Raw genomic sequence first — 17,749 nt, forward strand, 5'->3', positions numbered from 1 at the left:
TTCTTATTATTAGATTTTTAGGAATCCTTTCTAAAATATATCTTAATTTGAGAAGATAGTTATACTAAAGTTCTGTTTTCCAACCACTTTATAATTTATTTTGACGTACAAAATTTCATTATTACTAATTTTTTATGACGACGTTGTGACAAAAATATCTAGACCTTAAGCCTAGGAGCTGTAAGTTATAAGCACGTCAAACATGCTATTTTGCTGTCACAGCTGTAGTAGCAATCTTAAATTTTCTGTAGCAGACAGGTAGCAGGAATTAGTTTCATTGCTGAAGTCTTCTGCTGAGCATCCAGTAGCAGGCTTGACAGTGTTTTGGATGCATTGCTGGCCAAAGGGAGAATTTGTTCCAGCAGTGGTTGTTAGGACGGGCTGAAGGTTAAATTGTTATGACAATAACCACACTTGGAAACATAATCTATTACTGGAAAACTTTCTGTGGGTTGTTAGTATAGGGAAGGGAAAGATTCCTTTGGAACAAGTTGTACAGTAATTAAAATGTAAATACTGACTATATGTAATGTACAGGGTAGGTTTAGATACGGATTAATCAGTACAGCAATAATAATAAAATGGATGCTTGTTTTTTCTGACATCCCTGAAAGCAAAGCGACTCTGGAACTGCTTTGTCAGGCAAGTCTGAGCCTATGGAGGGCTAAAAGAAAGCCTCATGTATAATTAACGTGAAACATGTCAGGCAGCCTTTAGGGAAAGTGGAATGTCTTTTTTTTCTTACCAGTCTTCGGGAGTGGATGGGTTTCATTTCTCTTTGCACATATTTCATGCCCAGAGCCTTTTCAAGAGGCAACTCACCATTTCTTGATGGATAGCACACATCTTCCTCCTGCTATGTTCATTTTTCTCCTTGCATCTTTCCTCTCCCTATGTCCCTTTGAGTCTTCTCCTTGCCACGTCTTAAAGCTCCTTTCTTGCTTTGTGAAATTGAAGGAATGATTTTTATACGGCTGTTACCTTTGAGGTACCTGGAACAGTAATCTTTCTGCCTATTTCTGCATCAGGTCACTTTTGTTTTCAGTCCGTTTGGCTCTCTTCCGCTGCAAAATGTGTAGACTAGGAGCATCTCATAGAATAGCTGAGGGAAAGAAATCTTTAGGCTGATAGGCCAGGTTAGAGAATTGTGATAATCTGATTCAATCTCTTGTATATGTAGGTCATGGAGTTTTGTTTTTCTCCCAGAAGCTGAATATAAGTATATCTTTCTGAAAGATCTCTAATCTTGCTTAAAAAATTGAAGCATTGGTGTCCGTTTCCTGTAGTAAGAGCTTTCAGAGTACTTGCTGCTAGGAAATGGTATCTCTGCAAGATACATTTATGTAATGTCAGTTTCCATTCATTGTAGTTTTCTGTGAGTTAATTTATGAATCTGAATAATCTTGTTTTTTTTTAATCTCTTTCTCATTTTCAGACATCTTAACCAGTCGTAGGGGTGTGTATGTACATAAATATAGATGTATAAGTATGTATATATGCAAAAAATCAAGTAATCTCTCAACTTTCTCTGTCATAATTTGCCTAGACCAAGGTTTTTAAGCTGTGTACTAAGAGACCCCTTTTCTTTATCAAGTCAAACAGGAGCCATAAAAATCCTTCCAGTATTTCCAGATAATTTTTGATACCAGGAAAGTAATCATATTCTTAAACAGTCAGATCAGCATAGCATATACAGGAAAGGTTGTCATTTGTTCTCCCTGATATTCCTAATTTTATACGTTAGATCAAATTAGCCTTCTAGGCAGCTGAACCACACTATAAATGCACAGTGGAGCCTGATCTGCAGTTCCCAGTGTTCTTTATGGAGCCGGTGCTTTCCAAATTACTTTCCCATGTGTACCTGTTTATTATTTTCTTTGTCCTTATGTGTGGGATAAGCTAGCTGTATTAAAATGTGTTTTCACAGAACCACAGAATGGGGAAGGTAGGGAAGGACCTGAAAACATCTGTTACATCTATGAAGATGCCCCAGGGAAGAACCAATTATTATATCTGCTGTGCATGCAAGTTTATCTGCCTGTTTTAAAGGCTACCAGCAGTCAAGACTCTACAGAATCTCCTTTCTCTTCTCAGTCTTCTCCTCCTTAGGTCAAATGTCTTTTGTGGTGTTTTGGCTTTACTCCCTGTTCCCAGTCTTTCTGTCTCAGTCATCTTTCTAGGCATCTGATCACTTTTGTTGGTGAGAATACAGAGAGCAGCATTCAGTTCACATCTTTGATATGTATTGACAGAAACGACAGAGTATTCCTGCCAAGTAGAACAGACAGGTTTGCTTCCTCTATCTTGAAAGCTAAATTACTGTGTATGGATCACATTAAGGTTTTGTTGTTGGTTTTTGGGTTTTTGTTTTGTTTTGTTTTGTTTTTTCATGTTGACCTTATGATTCCGTAATCCTTTATAACCTTAACTTTTTTGAAGCAGAGCGTCTCTGGCATCTTGTTTCCCTTTCCTGTCTTTGTATAGTTGATGATAATTTCTATCGGAGAGTAGTAATTTAAATGTCTTCCCTAAGAATTGTATTCACTTTTTTAGATGATTTTGGAACATTTCTCCAGTTTGTCAAGAGCATTTAGAAGTTTGAGTTTGCCCTCTCGGGTTCCCTCGGTCTTACAAGCTTTGTATTATCAGTTCATTAATGTAAGCATTCTCTCGATTCCATAATTCAGGTCGCCATTCTGTGTAGAAACAGATTTAGGGGCATTTGTTATGGAATCCCACATGCTATGTCTTTTCATGCTGGCAGTGAGCCATTGATGGGTGCTCTTTCAGCACGAGACAGTTTGGTGCTCATATTGTTGTAGTCTCATCAAGAAAAAGTTTCCTTAGCTTAAAGTCATAATTGTAACATGTACTAGTGTCTTCCCATCTTCAAACCTACTGTCCAGTTGTGGAAGTCAAGTTAGAACGGTTTGTTGAGGATCTGTCCGCAACGTGCATGTGGAACTGATTTTTGGCTTTCACTTAGTCACGTATTATGGTCTAGGCACTTACAAACTGTTTTGCCGAATTTTGGGTTTTTTTTTTTTTGTTCTGTTCCAGTTTTTTTCAGGAATTGAAATTCATCTGGCTGAACTGGTTCCTTTTTTATTTCCTTCTTTAAATAAAAGTGCTGTGTTTCTTGTTTCTCTGTTTTTTGATACTTTGCCCATCCTCCATAAATTCTTGAAAATAACACTAGCCATTTCAGTGAATTCTCCATATATTTAAGGTGAAATTAAAGAATCCCAGCCAAATTAAAAAATAACTTTATTTCTCTTTAGCTTGACTTTCTGTCTTTTAGTCTGATGTTGAGGCCTGAGTGTTGAAAAAGGAAATTCAGATGGTTTTGTATGAGTAATGTTACCTTTTTGTTATTTTCCACTCCACTTACTATCTCTTCTCCGAATTTCAAAAATTTTGCTTTTAATTCCAGGTTAGGAGGACAAATAGATGCTGAAATACTGGACCTTCTGAATTTCTGGGGTTTTGGCAGTCTTTTCACCTTTCAGGGCTATGTAAGTGTGTGTTCCGTGACATACCCACATGTCCATGTGTTGCCTGTGTCACATCTTGTTAGGTCCTAATTGCATGTGTTAGTGGAAATAGCAGCCGTACCAAATAATTCAAGTTATTTTTGACCTTTAACAATATAGACCAAAATACGATAGGCAAGCAAGGATAATGTTGTTTCTAATTGGAATATGGACAGGAGGTCCAGACAAGAATTTTTATTAAGATAATATCAAGTTAGCTTGGCTTTGATACTTGGAACTCTTCAACTGAATGCTAGATGGCTTGTACCAATGTTTTCCTGCAGAAGTAGCAATGTCTTTTTTTATTTGCCTTGATTTATTATTTAGGTCTAATGAGAGAGCAGGAAGTCAGCTATGGCTTTTGTAGCTGAGACCAGTTTCCTTGTCAGGAAAATGTTGTTGTTTTTTTTAAAAATACATACTGTGTACACACATACTCATGCATTATATTACTTCTAACACAAAAAGTTGAATGCCAAATCTCTGAAATAAAAGCTTTTCAGCCATTTTTATGGAAGAAGGTCTTTTTAATTTATGAATAGCATTTAAACAGTGCAGTAGTCCCTGTGTTTATCAAATAGCTGTGAAATGTTTACCAAAGTCCCAGTGATTTACAATCAGATGAATTATGGGAATCTTTCAAGACATTTAAAGTTTTAGATTTTTTTGGTTTATACAGGCATATTTGAAAAGGTGGATCTTTTTTTCAGAATTTGAAAAACCGCTAAATATTCTTGGTAATAGACTGACAATTTTTGTCTGACTAAGTTGAAAATGAAATGTTCTGTTCAAAGTGAGTATAAAAGTTCCCTTATAAAGGAATGGTTGCGTTATGTTCATTTAAACTTTCAATAAAACTGTAAATATATTTAATTTTTTGACTGTAAATTTTGCCTCTAATCTCTGTAATATTTTTCTATTTATTAAATAAAATAAAAACCAATATCTTTTCTTAGCAGAAGATGAGTGCAGCCTAGCCATGATTCTTTCCTCTTTCATTTTCTGTAAATCCCCTTTCCATCCAGAATGAAATCCTTTTGTAGCCACTCTTTGCTGCAGTTTTCTCCGTGTGTTTACCCAGATGAATATTATTCTTCAGCAGTCAAGTAGTGTGGCCCAAGACTGGACCAGAGGACCAAAGAGTCTGGAGGAAAGTGCTTTGTCAACAAGGCTGCCACTTAAACCAGAGACACTCACGCTTGTATTCTTGTGTCACGGCTGGACAAGAGCTGGTCTTGGGAGGCAGGACCTGTGCTAGAGCTTGGGCTTCCCTCCTTGAGAACAAAAACCTGAAATTCTACTTCTAAACCATTAGGCAGGTGTGCAAAAAAGACGGTATTCCTGGAAACAGCCTGATTGGCAGGGCCTTTTAGATATTAAAGCACAGTTGCAAAAGGAATGAGTCATGCTAAGCTTGGCTATGCGCGCTGTTATTTATGACCAGAGTTTTACTTGCTTAAAATTGCAGTGTAGCTGTACTAGTTCTCTAGTCGCTCAGGTAAACAAGGCCTGAATTTCCAAGCTTAGCAAATAAAAATACCTTTACCTCTCCCATTTTTTCTGAAGGGGGAAGCAGAGCATATCACACAGGCTTTCTCGACTACTTTAAAGACTGTTGCAGTTACATTTAAACTTCTGTGTTAGTCTCATTGAGCAATGCAGCATATGTTTTTTGAACAATATAAACAATGTCTGTTTGTCAATTTGTGTTTTGAAAAATTACATGCATTGAAGTGTTCATATTATACAAGTGTATATCATAGACAGCATTTCCAAAGATTAATTACAGAATATACCAAAAATTACTGTATCATTTTGGCTGTTATCACGCAGGCCATACAGCAAGCAGGTTTCTTTGGTTTTGGGGTTTAAGATTTGTCAGTTCTAGAACTTCTTATTGTACCTGAAGGCACGCAGCGGAGAGGGCTGTTTACCCTTCATGCTTTGCTTATGCATCTCTTTGAAACCATATTATTACAGTTCAGGTAATTTGTTTTCTGTTTTAGAGGGTGTATTACCATATTTGAGAAATAAAGGAGGCTATTTCTTCAGCATACAAACTTTGCGGATGCCCAGGTAATGTCTGAGTTAGTGGTCCTTCTGCTTCTTTTCTATCCTCCCCATTTATACTCTTTGTAGGAAATTAGCGTTTCAACAATAAATTGACATCAATAATCCAGCAGAATTTTTTGAATGCAGTTACAGAGAACTGTATGCTAATTCTGAATTACAAGTAAACAACATGCAAATATTTGGATTATGCATATTTAAATTTGCTAATTTGGAAGCTAAGCTTTTCATAAATATCTTGCCTGAAGCTGAAAGGGACCAAAGTTTGGAATCTTGTTTGGCTCATCCACTACTGATAGGCAGTGTCAAGTTCAAATACTTAAGCTTCAGACTTGCCGTTTTCATGTTTAACGCCCAGAATTACTTGCAGAGAGCTTTTGTTATCCTAGTGCATTTATGAGGATGAAGAATTGAAATTGAATTTCTGTCTTTATTGTAATATACTCCTACAGTGTCTCTTATCAGATCTTAAAGTGCTTACACTTTCACAAGGAAACCACAGCAGTAGCTGTTCCCAAGCTGACTTGACAGTACTGCAAGAACAACAGCATACTTTTACATAGTTTTGTCAGTAGTCTGTTTTGCAAATGTTGTTCCATACATAACCCAGTTCATCAGTAAAATATAAGCTGTTTTCAGTCCTGATGTAAATAAAAGTATGAAAGCTGCTCATTGATTTGGTTTTATCTCTTCCTTGTTTAAGCCATTTGTCAACAGTGTTTAAAAAGGCACACAGTTTGTGACAGTTTAACCAAACCCATTTTAAATAATTGGCAGCAGTTTAACTACAAATACTGCATATAGGTAAGGCTATAAAAAGACTGCTTTCTCAACGGATCTTGTCTCTTCTCGCAATACAGTTATCTGCTGAGTGTAGCAACTTGCGTGAATGCTCACTGCTTTTGACTCCTGTTAGTTTGGGGAACTCTCTAGTAGAGTAAGAATGAATCTGGTGGTCGTCCAGGATTGAATAGCATCAGCAAAGCCATTTTAACTGCTGGAAATCCGATACCATTTCTGGTTTTGTATGGTTGTTAATGATCGGAACAGAGTGATATTGCAAGTGTGTATCTTGACCTTCATTTGTTGGGTGTTTTCCAGGAGGCATAGACCTGTTTCTCACATTAAGAGGCAGGGTTTATTAGCTCTGAAATGGTGAAAACAGTGTCACGGTTATACGGTTTCTGCGATGAAGCTGGCTTACGTTCAGATGCCTTCTTGCCCTGGCGCGGTAAGTGTAGGACTGCACTATGTAGATGTGCACTTTAGACTTTTGGACCCGAATGAATTTGCAAGCCCAGCTGTACAACCGTATCGAATGTTTTTTGAAAAGCCTTTGTTTATTGGCTAAGTGTATTTCATATGGAATCACTGAGATACAGTGCAAGGGCAACCAAATAATGCTGCTTGAAGACAACCACATTTTAAAGGAGAAGAACTCTTTCAGCCGTAAACTGTGGAAAAATAATTGCCTCTCTTGATGATAAAGTGAGCTTTCAGTTTCAGATAAATACAGTGCTTGGGTAAATAAGATCAACATATTTAAAGAGCACAATAATAATAATAAATCTCTATGAGATATTTGTACAGTGGGATTTCATATAGAATTTGATTACATATGTAGACTTCGTGGATTAATGTACTAATTCATATTATAATTTGACGAACAACAGATTTCGGTCTTTTTCCCTAGGTATTCATTTATTGTTATTATGTTATGGCAGCTCCTAGAAGTCATAGTCATTGACTGGGTTCCCACTGTGGTAACTGCTTTAGCATAATGTTTTGTTTCTGCTGCTCTCCAATGAGATTGTAAGCTTGTACATAGAAAGACACTTTTTGTTTTCCCCTAAGACTTTGTTGCATGGGAGGTTATTCTGTGTAGATTGAAGTGCCTGATCATTGCCTCAAACTGAGCCATAATGACGAATAAGAAGCCAGTTTAACAGAGAAGAAAACCTAGGACTGATTGACAAATAAAGGTTGAAATAGGGCTTATGTGCATGACTACAGCAATGCTGGCCCAATGTTTTTATTTAAGGAGTTCTTGGAAGGAGGCAGGGTGTTCCAAGTTACTTGTAAGATGAGAGGAAAGGGCTAGTAACATAGGGTGTTAAGAGATCTCCCGTTTTCCAAGAATTGTTTTTCTCTATCTTTACTGTGCTGTTGTACACAGCCTCTCTCTGGCACAAATTGTCACAAATTTGTCTGAGGCTCCAGTGAAGGGAAAGGTACTTATCTCAGCTACACCACTGTCAGAGCTGCACTCAGCATTGTTCCCTCCTTTTTTTGCTATGGGATTGATTTTTGTTGTCATGTACATTCGAAGGCGAGCAACCAGTAGTGTCCTTGAGCTACCATAGACAGGTAGAGAGCGTGCAAGGTGTAGCTGTTCTATGGCTGTACATGCTGAATGGTATCCTGCTTGGCTTCCCTAAGACAACCACGGTATTTTGGAAGATCCATGCAAATGAGCATACCCACTGTGGTATGTATCAATTTTCAGCCAATCTCTATTCCTTCCTTGGGAATAGACTGGAGGTAACAGCGAAAAAAAATTGAACTTATCATGGGACATTTAAAAAGGCCTTTCCTTAATGTCACAGCAAAATGTTCTGTAGAGTCACATGTTGAAACAAATTGCAGGAAAGAGAGATAGTGTCCTTTCTGGGAACTTGGTGTGCATCTCTTATTTCTTTTGGATCAGACTGTGCCTGAGTTGGGTCTTTTTGAGGCAGCACTGGCTGTCTTGATTGACAAGAATTGCAACTTCTGTCAAGTTGAATCACCTACAGTTTCCTTCCCTTAGCTGTCTGTCTTGTCTCTTTCCCTTTGCGCCTGCCTTGGCTTTATAAATTCACGTGCTTGGAATCTTTTATAGATGCTTACATCAAACCACCTGGCTTAGCTTTAACTACAGCTGTTTTTTTTTCTTCCCCCATCTCATCCTCCTCTTTATCTTTTCATCTAGAAGCTGGTTGGGATCCTCTTCACTTCCCTATCCATTCAGGTTTGATGGAAGCTCTTTCCTTTCTTGTATTTCCTCCATAGTAGTTAGTTAGAAATATCCTTTCACATTGACTCTTTAAGACTCCTGCACAAACCAACTGTTATCCATCTATTACCTACATGTCACCCTAGCTGGGGTCTGTACCTCTACACTTCTGTTTCACCTCTGCTCATGAAAACTTGAAAAGAGTTTCCACGCATTCCTTCCCTTAATCAAATGCGACAAGTTTTTTTGAAATCTGAACATCATACACTTTGGTGAGGTTTTGCTTGGAGACTCATTGGTCCTGCTTTTGTGTGAATTTTCGTAAGTACGTTGAGGGTCTTCAACAAGACTTTTATTAAACAGCTATATACTTTTCCTTTCCTTTGTGCGTGCATTGAGAGGCTTGCTGATAATCATCTCTATTCTTCAATGCGATTACAGGGCTACTACTGTTGTGTGAGAAAAAAATATATGGGCTGGATGTAGGACAGGATTGTTTTCTGTTTGCAGAATTCATGTGGGCAGGGAATAGGGATATAATTGTAGTAAACTGCCAGCAAAAGAAACAGTGGAAGAGAACGTAGGTAAAAATTTCCTTCTTAACTTCAGCTACTGTTAAGGCAGCACAGTGATGGACCTCTCGCTAGGCTTTTCTTACTGCTGCTCTTCAGTGTGGAAAGTTCTAATCTGTGACTTGAGAATGGAGAATAAGATATGAAATGTTAGGAGCTGATTCTCCAGTGGATAACCTGTGTATTTGTTGGATCAGCTAGAACTGGACATCCAGAAAAATTACTTGGAGAAGACTTTTCTGTGTCCAGTTGTGCAAGGGTGAGGGGAATGTAATTCCTCCCTCTTAAAGAGCGTTCACTGCAGCAGTAGTTTTCAGCAGTACATTAGCCACTAATTGTTCTCTGGTAGCAAAGGGTTGTGCAGAACAAATAGAACATTTTGTCCCCATCATCTGAGGCAAAGATGAACAAACTTACTTGCTGTCCAAGACCATTACCTATCTGTCTCTGAAGAAGTCACCTCTCTCACTGTTAGCGTAACTAATAGTAGGTCTGCTGGAGAAGAACAAGAAATGCTCAAAAATTAGCAAGAGCTGGTGCCAAAGTGGGAGTGAATAGAGAAGGCACCTAAGCCTTTTCAGGCACCCTTCCTAGTGGCGTACTGCAACTGACTTTATTAGGGACTAGGAAGAGCACTCTATTCTTAATTTTTTTTCTTCCCCCTTTATCCTCTGCAAAGCATCGTTGTCAGGAACAGTGAGATTGGGGCTGCTGCTTTTCCTAGTAGTTTCATTCCCCTGCTCTGAAAAGTTTATCACAAAGCGATTGTTCTTTAGAAATTTTAAATCACCCTTTTCTTTATACTTGTCCCCGTGCTTCTCAGTCACAAATCCACTGTGGCCATAAAAGAATTGAGAACAATAATGCTTGAGCCATGCTTAAGTTGAAATACCTGTTGTCAGCTGTACTCTGTCATGCATTATATTTGATGCTGTTTGCTCCTAGACTTGCGCTTGTTGCACTTTATATCTGGGTGAAAAGACAGTTTGTAGACACACAGCAACAGCATAATAAAAGTCTTTTTTAGCAATATATTCTGTGAGAACTGGTGGTATGTTAAATTCTTCAGCAGTTAGAAAAAGAAGATAATTTTTTTTAGAACACTCAGGAGTCATTCCGTGTTCACAGAGTAATTCAGATAATGGTACCGGGTAACATTTAGATCTCAATAATAAAGATACTCAAGCACTCTTGACCTTGGGAGTCATGGCACATCTGTCATATCTTTGAACAGGTTAGGCAAACATCTGTCAGGATGACAAAGCTGTAGTTGATTCTGCTGAAACAGGAGGTTAGTCTTGAATAGGCTTTCAAGGGTCCCATCTGTCCTTTTTCTGTAGCTGGGATAATTTTGTAATTTCCTTGTGACTGTTTCCTAAGTATTCTGCATGGTATGCTGTACAAATTTCTTTCATATTTATTTCTCTTAGTGGTCATGGAGATTAAATCATTCAAGACTATCTAATAATTTTCTGTCACATTCCATTAGACCTTTCTGTACCCATCAGGTACAGGTACAAATTAGGCAGAGTTCAATAACTTTATATTGAAACTAAACAGCTGCTCACTTTACAAAGTTACCTCAAAAATAGCAGAGCTGGTGACTAAACCTTTTTATCACTTAGCTAGCACAGAGTTTTTCTCTGAAATCACACTTAATCCATATCTAAAATAAATTGTCTGACCAGTATTTCTTCTCCTGCTCTGGTATTTGTAGCAATGGAGCCTTTAAGGAAAGAATTAGTTGCTATTATGATGGGGAGAAAAAACAACTAAAAACTTCCAGCAAATGTTCTAAGCTTGTTCTTTCTTTTTCGGATAAAAATAGTGTTGTAGCTGTGAGAACAGCAAATCAGACTTGTGGGGTAGTGGCTTTTCTTAGACGAGCTCATACAACTGATAAAAGTAGATAAGCTTTTAAGCCTGATCTGAAGTAGAGCTTGCCCCCTGTAGTTTTCCAACTGCATTAGTTGATCTAATTAAATTTATTATTTAAAAATAAACATTATTTTCTTGGAGGATTCTTTAGTAAATATTTTTCAAACCAGAAATTTCCTTTTTAGTGATCTTCATATTTACTCCTGCGGGATTTCTGTTCTATAACACTGCTCCACATGAAACAGATTTCTGCTCTAGCTGTTATTAATGGAAGACATAGTATAGGGGAGACTAAATGCAGGTAATTAGGATTTACCTCTTCTAATTTGGGCAGAACGGGGGTTTAGGTGTTTCTCTGTGAGACCACTAGACAGTTGAATCTACCCATTTTGGGGTTTTAGTGACTTTCTGTTAGACGTTGTGAATAACCAAAGGCTTATTTTTCCTGTCAGTTTGTCAACAAGTAAGTAACATCTATTGGTTTAAGAAAGAAGGTACACAAATATTAGTAACTTCTTTCAAAGGGTTTATTTGTATTTTTTTTTCTTTCAGAATTTAAATTGTTTCACTGTCATGTCTAGGGAGCTTTAAATAGTACTTCTCCAAAATGCATTCACGGGGAGAATCTGTCCTGTTTCAGCAGTGTACATTTATTCAGAAAGGGCACTCTGAAGTGCTGTCAGTTCTTGCCTGTAGCAGCAGAATACTTCCTAACAGAAACAGGTATTCAGATTGCTGGGTTTGGAAATACTGTTTAGAAAAGTTATTCTTCAGAGTACAGTACGCTAAATTACCACAATAGCAAACCCCTTCTTTGAAGGAGTCCTTGTTCTTTCTATAAATTTTCTTTATGGAAAAATGGGTGGGGGAGGGAAAAGAGAAAACCCCCAAAAGCCCTATTTATGTGTTTCCAGGTAACACAGTAAATACTCTTCATAGAATAACCTTAAGTACACATGTATTTGTGTGGCTGTGCTGTGTTTACACAACCTGCCTAGGTGAGATCACTTGCCTTTGCAGTGTGATTGGTACATGCCATGCTATTAGCAGCTCTGCTGCATGGAGATCTGGCTATTCATAAATGCCCAAATAACACCATGAGGTTACAGTGAGGGAGCCAAACTGCATGTTTTTAGATCCTAATCCTCTAACTACGTGCACAGAAGCAGGGGACCTGTGACTAATACTCTTCAGGAGTTTCAGTGAGGCAGCTGCCTGAGTGCATTCAGATGCAAGGTGTTTTTTTCAGTTTTTAAGGTTCACCTCGTCTTTCATAGCCCTTATAGAATGGAAATCCAGTCCTTTTTGTTGTTACATAAACAACTGGGAGCACTAATAAATAGGGAGACCCAGCTATCTTATCTATGCTGACTTTGCAGCCCAAACAGAAATAAGTGTCAAGAAATTCTCTTATCAGCAGTGGGAGCTGCATAAGAGAGCGATGAGCTTTAAGAAGGGATTGGTTTTGCTATGTTTATTTCCATCTCCTTGATGTGGGTTCCTTGGGTATATCATCCGGAGTAAGGACTGGACCGTGAACACGTTCCTGCAAAATGAATAGTCACAAATGTGTTTTGAATGACAATATCCTTCTTACTCTGCAGGATGTAAAACCATACTTACAAAATGCAAGGAGTAATATTCATGAATACAGAGAGTATACAGGAACCAGATTACAACTGTATGATGAGATCTGTTGAAGGAGGCATTCATCAAACAATATTTGTACTAGGGCTTTAGCTTCCTCACCTGCATGAAGGTAAGGGAGAGTGAGAAGATTGCTACTATCATGGTAGTTTCACGCTCTAGCAGACTAGTGGAGACGTGGTTTTGTTGACTTACAGATTTTTAAAATTGCATTTAAAAGATTAACTTTGCAGCCATGAGAGTTAGGAAAATATACCTCCTACAGAATTTGAGTGTTTTGTGTAGTTTACACAAAAACAGCAAGTAAGATGATTAGCTATTTGAATCTCCCTAGGGCTATTGTATATTGATGTTCTTCATTTCCGCCTTAAATTTGCATGGAGGCAATGTACTCACAAATATCTGTGGCTTGCTTGTTTGTTTCTTAAATGTAACTCCACTTCCCAGTGGAATAGCTGTCCCCTTCTGCAAGTAATATTCTGGTTATGTTTATGTAATGGTTTGTGTGATCCCTTGGAAAAAGCATAGGCTGATAAATAGCACAGATAAGTAATTGGACTATGTTTACAACATGTTTTGTGGTGCTGTGTTGGATGCACCTGAACTAGCTCTGACAGGCTGGTACAGTGTGGTGAAGGATTGTGCCACAAGATAACCTCACGTCCCTGAAACCGTCCAGCTTTGCTGCCTAGCGCTGCACTACTCTTAGAGCCCTGCGCTGAAATGGTAATGCTGCTTCCAGAGCTGGCATGTGGAGCAGTTCTCTTTGGTGCTGTGTGTCATGGCTAAATAGTCCGTGTTCAAATCAATGGCCCAGATTCTTACAGAGCTTTTTCATAAAGCTCTTATTGTATCCTGGATGAGACCAAAGGAAGCAAATCAAATGTTAGGCTATGTTACAGGCTAGGGAAACCAAGACAAGACGTGGTATTGTACATTTTCACCTTGAATGCTCTTTAGCTTTGGCTGTCTTACAAAAGGCACATCAGAAATAGGCAACTTGCATTACCAGAATAGGCTGGATTTTGGATGAGATGAGAAGATAAGAAAGGATAGGGGAGGGATTAATGAATGAAAAGAGCTAGTTGTGTGTTCCTGTCTGTCTTCTTATTCTAAGGTGATACATAAATTAAAAGCCATAGTAACTTTTGTGTAAAGCAGAATGTTCCAGGATACTTTGGAGGCAAGAGGAAAAAATCTTAAAGCCTAGTTGTCATCTCTCACCCGCTCCTTCTCCTCCCAGAAATCCCGACTTGCCTCCCCATTGTCAATATTTGCACTAGTTATATTGGAGGTGTACAGTTATAAAAGTCTAACAGAGAATAGCAAGATCATCAGTTACGTAAAGGAGGGAAAACACCTAATCATTATAGCATGCCTGGACAGACTATTGCAATTTATGTGTCTCTTTGGTATCTGCTAGCTGTACCTTGTGGGGATGGTAAACAATGAGTTTTAGTACACAGCTTTAAAAGAGGGAGGGGGGGGAGTGAGGGAACAGTATAGCTCAAAGCACCGTACAGCATTACGGTGTATGGTGTATCAAAGCATTAAATAGCCCTAACACAGAGCCCACCTCACCAGCTACGCATAAAGCAGCCTGTTTTACCCCCGCTGTGTGCCAGGAGACTGACACAGAGATAAGGTTAAACAGTATGTACAGAATTCAAGGGCACAGTTTCTTTTTGCTTTCTTATCTGTACAGACTTCTCAATTGACTTTTAATCCTTCTTACACAGGCTGTTTAAATCCCATCAACACTGTTTATAAATGGAGGGTTTTTTAATAACTCAGCCTTACCCAAGCAGACAGTTTTAAGATTGCTGCTGAATGCTGCTGTGTTCATTAAATCTCATAGTGTTGCCAGCTGTCCACTATTTCTTGCCTACTGAAAGGCTTTGAGTCCCTTTGTACTTTGGGACTTAACTGTTTTTGTTAAATTGTGTTAAGAGGTACTCCAACATCTTCTGTCACTGGCCTGTAGTGTTAATTGCAATGTCGATGATAGTTTGATGTCTGAAAATCTGTGTGATAATTAGATGCTCTTTGCGACTGTGATTTATGTAATTGTTCTGAAGAGGAGAAATAAAGAAAGGCATCTGGATTTTCTTTCTCAGATGCTACAGATTTAATAACATATAAGGTTGTCTCTGAATAATGCTGCTGATTTTAGAAGGAAATTGTAATAAAGTCCATCGAGTTACACTGAAGACTAGTTTTTGTATGTAACTGCTGACATAACCAGCTGGAATTGTCCCAAGCTTGGTGAGTGTTTGTCCAAAGAGAGAAAACAAATACAGTAGCTGCAGTGGAAGGAACAGATAGGCTACCATTTTATTTTCACATTGAATTTTTGTGTTTCTGTTTACTAGCAGATCTGCTTAATAATAAAACTTGTAAGTTCAATTCTATGAATTGAATCCATCTGCAGAGGTTATACACCAAAGCTCTCTGGCCATTGGAAAGGATTTAGTTGCAGTTTGGTCACAGACTCAGGTAAACCCATCTTTTCCGTGAAGTGCCTGCCCTATCTTTAACTTTCACTGTTTGAAAGTTTAGTGAAGTTGAATCACATACTAAACCTCACCCCGCAAAAACTGCTTTTAGTCTGACAGATGTGATTTCCACTTAGTGCTGATGTACTATACAGCAATTTGTGAAGCTGCTGTCCTGGGTGAGTCCCTAAGGGGAACTGACTAAGGGAGGCCATCCCCAAGCTAGACAAGTAGAGGGATGCTTTTCCCTAGGAGTCTTTGGCCCCAGATCTTCTTTCTTACTCTCCCCATGTAAGCCTCTGGTTTGTCATCCTTCACTTCCAGAAACTGCCTTTTCTGGCTTTGCACACCCCCATGTCCTTAGTGACTGGTGGATCCAGCTGTCCGTCACTAGGGAGGAACACATCCTGTTTTCTTCTATTTTTACATGTATATGACATACAGGGAGAGTTTTCAACCTCTGCCTTCTGAGTTCTTCCAAGGTAGAAGGAAGTTGTGGTGTGATACTAGCTGAAACTCATTCTGCACTTAATGAACTCTTGTAAGTTTCAGGTTCATAATAACAAGCGCAAACCCAGATAAATTCTGCCAGACTTTGTATTTCCTGGGGCAGTTCAGACATTTTCTGTCTGCAAGTGGCTTTGATAATGAGCCATCAGCAAAGTAATAACCTGCTCTTGCAGAGCTAGAGGTCTTTTGGAAATAGCAGCAACCTGTAGCATAGCAGAAATCACTCTTGCATACCTTGAAAAGAAAGTCTTTGCAGGTGGAGGTTGAGAGGAGTACTGGGGGCCTGCTTTGCTTGCGGTTGTTGTCCTGAAGCTTTAGAACATCACTCTAGCCCTTTTGCAGTTCTAGTTCTCGTGTCATGGAAGAATGCAGCTGTCCTAGTTTGGGAAGGAGCGGGAGCAAGACAAACTGAAAATAATAAACCAGAAGAAAAATGTTATCCTGATTTCTGTCTGTAATACCCAGTTTTGTATGACCCAAGCCATAGTGACTTTTCGTAACTGTGCTTGCTGGAGCTGCCGCATGCTCTGAAGGGAGAACATCCTCTGTTCTGCACATGGTACCACTAAGTTATCACTGGTGCTTGTAGTAGGACTGTCTGGAGTCAGGCAAGCAGGCAGGGCTGCTGTACAGATCCAGGGCACAATTCAGTTAATTACAGCCTAACCAGGCTAGCAGTAAGTAATTCAAGATAGGGTGGTAAAAAAAGTAAAATCAGATTTGTTCTACAGTAATTTCTGATTCTTTGAAGTAGAGAAGTAATGTCAGGGAAGGTGGAACAGTGAGAGAAAGGAAGAAGGGATGATGTAGAGAGGAGGGAGCCCAGGCTGCGAAGAGGGACGTTAGCTTGTGACTGAGCTGTGATTAGTGTGCACTGATGTGAATCTGAAAGCCCAGCTGTTCTCTCTACATTCTCATCACTTTTAGGTGTCTTCTTCAGTTAACTGGCTTTTGTGTTCTGAATTTTGTGACTGTATTTGCTGAAGGGGCTTCCCACCAGGGAAGAACTTGGTATACAAGATGTGCCGGTACACCTGTATTAAGGGATACACACATAAGTCGGTATCATCTAAATTTAAAGAGTTCCGTTTTCTACATTTGATTCATATTTAAGCAGAATTTCATTACATAAAATAGGTCATGAACCCAGGGTCCTTCTGAGTCTCCTATCTGCGTTTGGCTGTACAAACCTGTGTTTGGCAGTTTGCAAAAATACTGGGCAAAGGAAAAAGTTGGAAAATAATTTCACAGCATGGAACAGATGTGCTGATTCTTAGAAGAAGTGTCACTTGGAAGTTAATTGAAAACTTTGGAAGCTTTCTTTCTGTGTCTTTCCCCACCCACTTTTCACATATTTGCAACACTGCTTTACTTTAAAAGTTTTCAAGTTGGTTTAAGGGCACCTAAGATGGGATCCTCTGCTTGATGTTGTTTGTAAGCAGCAAGCCATGGAGATTAAGTGCCCTTCCACCACAGGAAGTGTATGCTTTCCAGGGTAATGTACAAAATACACTTAGGTAATGTTCGAGGTTGTTACCAGACTAAAAATATGTGCTGTTTCTCTGGGCAGTTTGCTTAAATCTTCAAATCTAATTTGTTGACTCTAGTTCCCTTCATGTTCCTTTCACAATGCACTGTTAGTTACAAATTTTCTGAGCAGCTGCCCACTCCCCTTGCCCCCTGAGACAACTGGGAACATGGGCTAAAGGTTGTAGATGGTCCGATCAGGAAGTTCACATTAGTGTCAAATGCAGTTGCATAGCTTCTCCAACAGTTGGTGGAAGTTTTGTGTGAGGAGAAGAGGAAAACATATTTAGGGAGAGACTTGTATAAAACATATGGGAAAAATGGATGCAGCTGTATTCCTTCAAATCTGATGGTGGACAAAATAGCAGGATAAATGCCATTAACATTTAGTTGATACTTTGCTAGTTGATGGAGAAAACATGAAATAAATTTGCTTTTAGAGGTTTTATTTACTGTTTGAAAACTATCAAGTGTTGTTGCTCTATTCTGTCAACAAACTGTTCATAAAAAGAAACCACTCAG

The 17,749-nt window shown here is 38.7% G+C and overlaps 1 protein-coding gene across 4 annotated transcripts in view; it reads left to right on the forward strand.

The window, feature by feature from the left end:
• The window catches only part of SESN1 (sestrin 1), an 81,276-nt gene that overhangs the window by 34,198 nt on the left and 29,329 nt on the right, over positions 1–17,749 (forward strand). The gene's annotated exons all lie outside the window — the stretch shown is intronic.

Source organism: Rissa tridactyla, chromosome 3, assembly GCF_028500815.1.
Source record: "Rissa tridactyla isolate bRisTri1 chromosome 3, bRisTri1.patW.cur.20221130, whole genome shotgun sequence".
Lineage (NCBI taxonomy): Eukaryota > Metazoa > Chordata > Aves > Charadriiformes > Laridae > Rissa > Rissa tridactyla.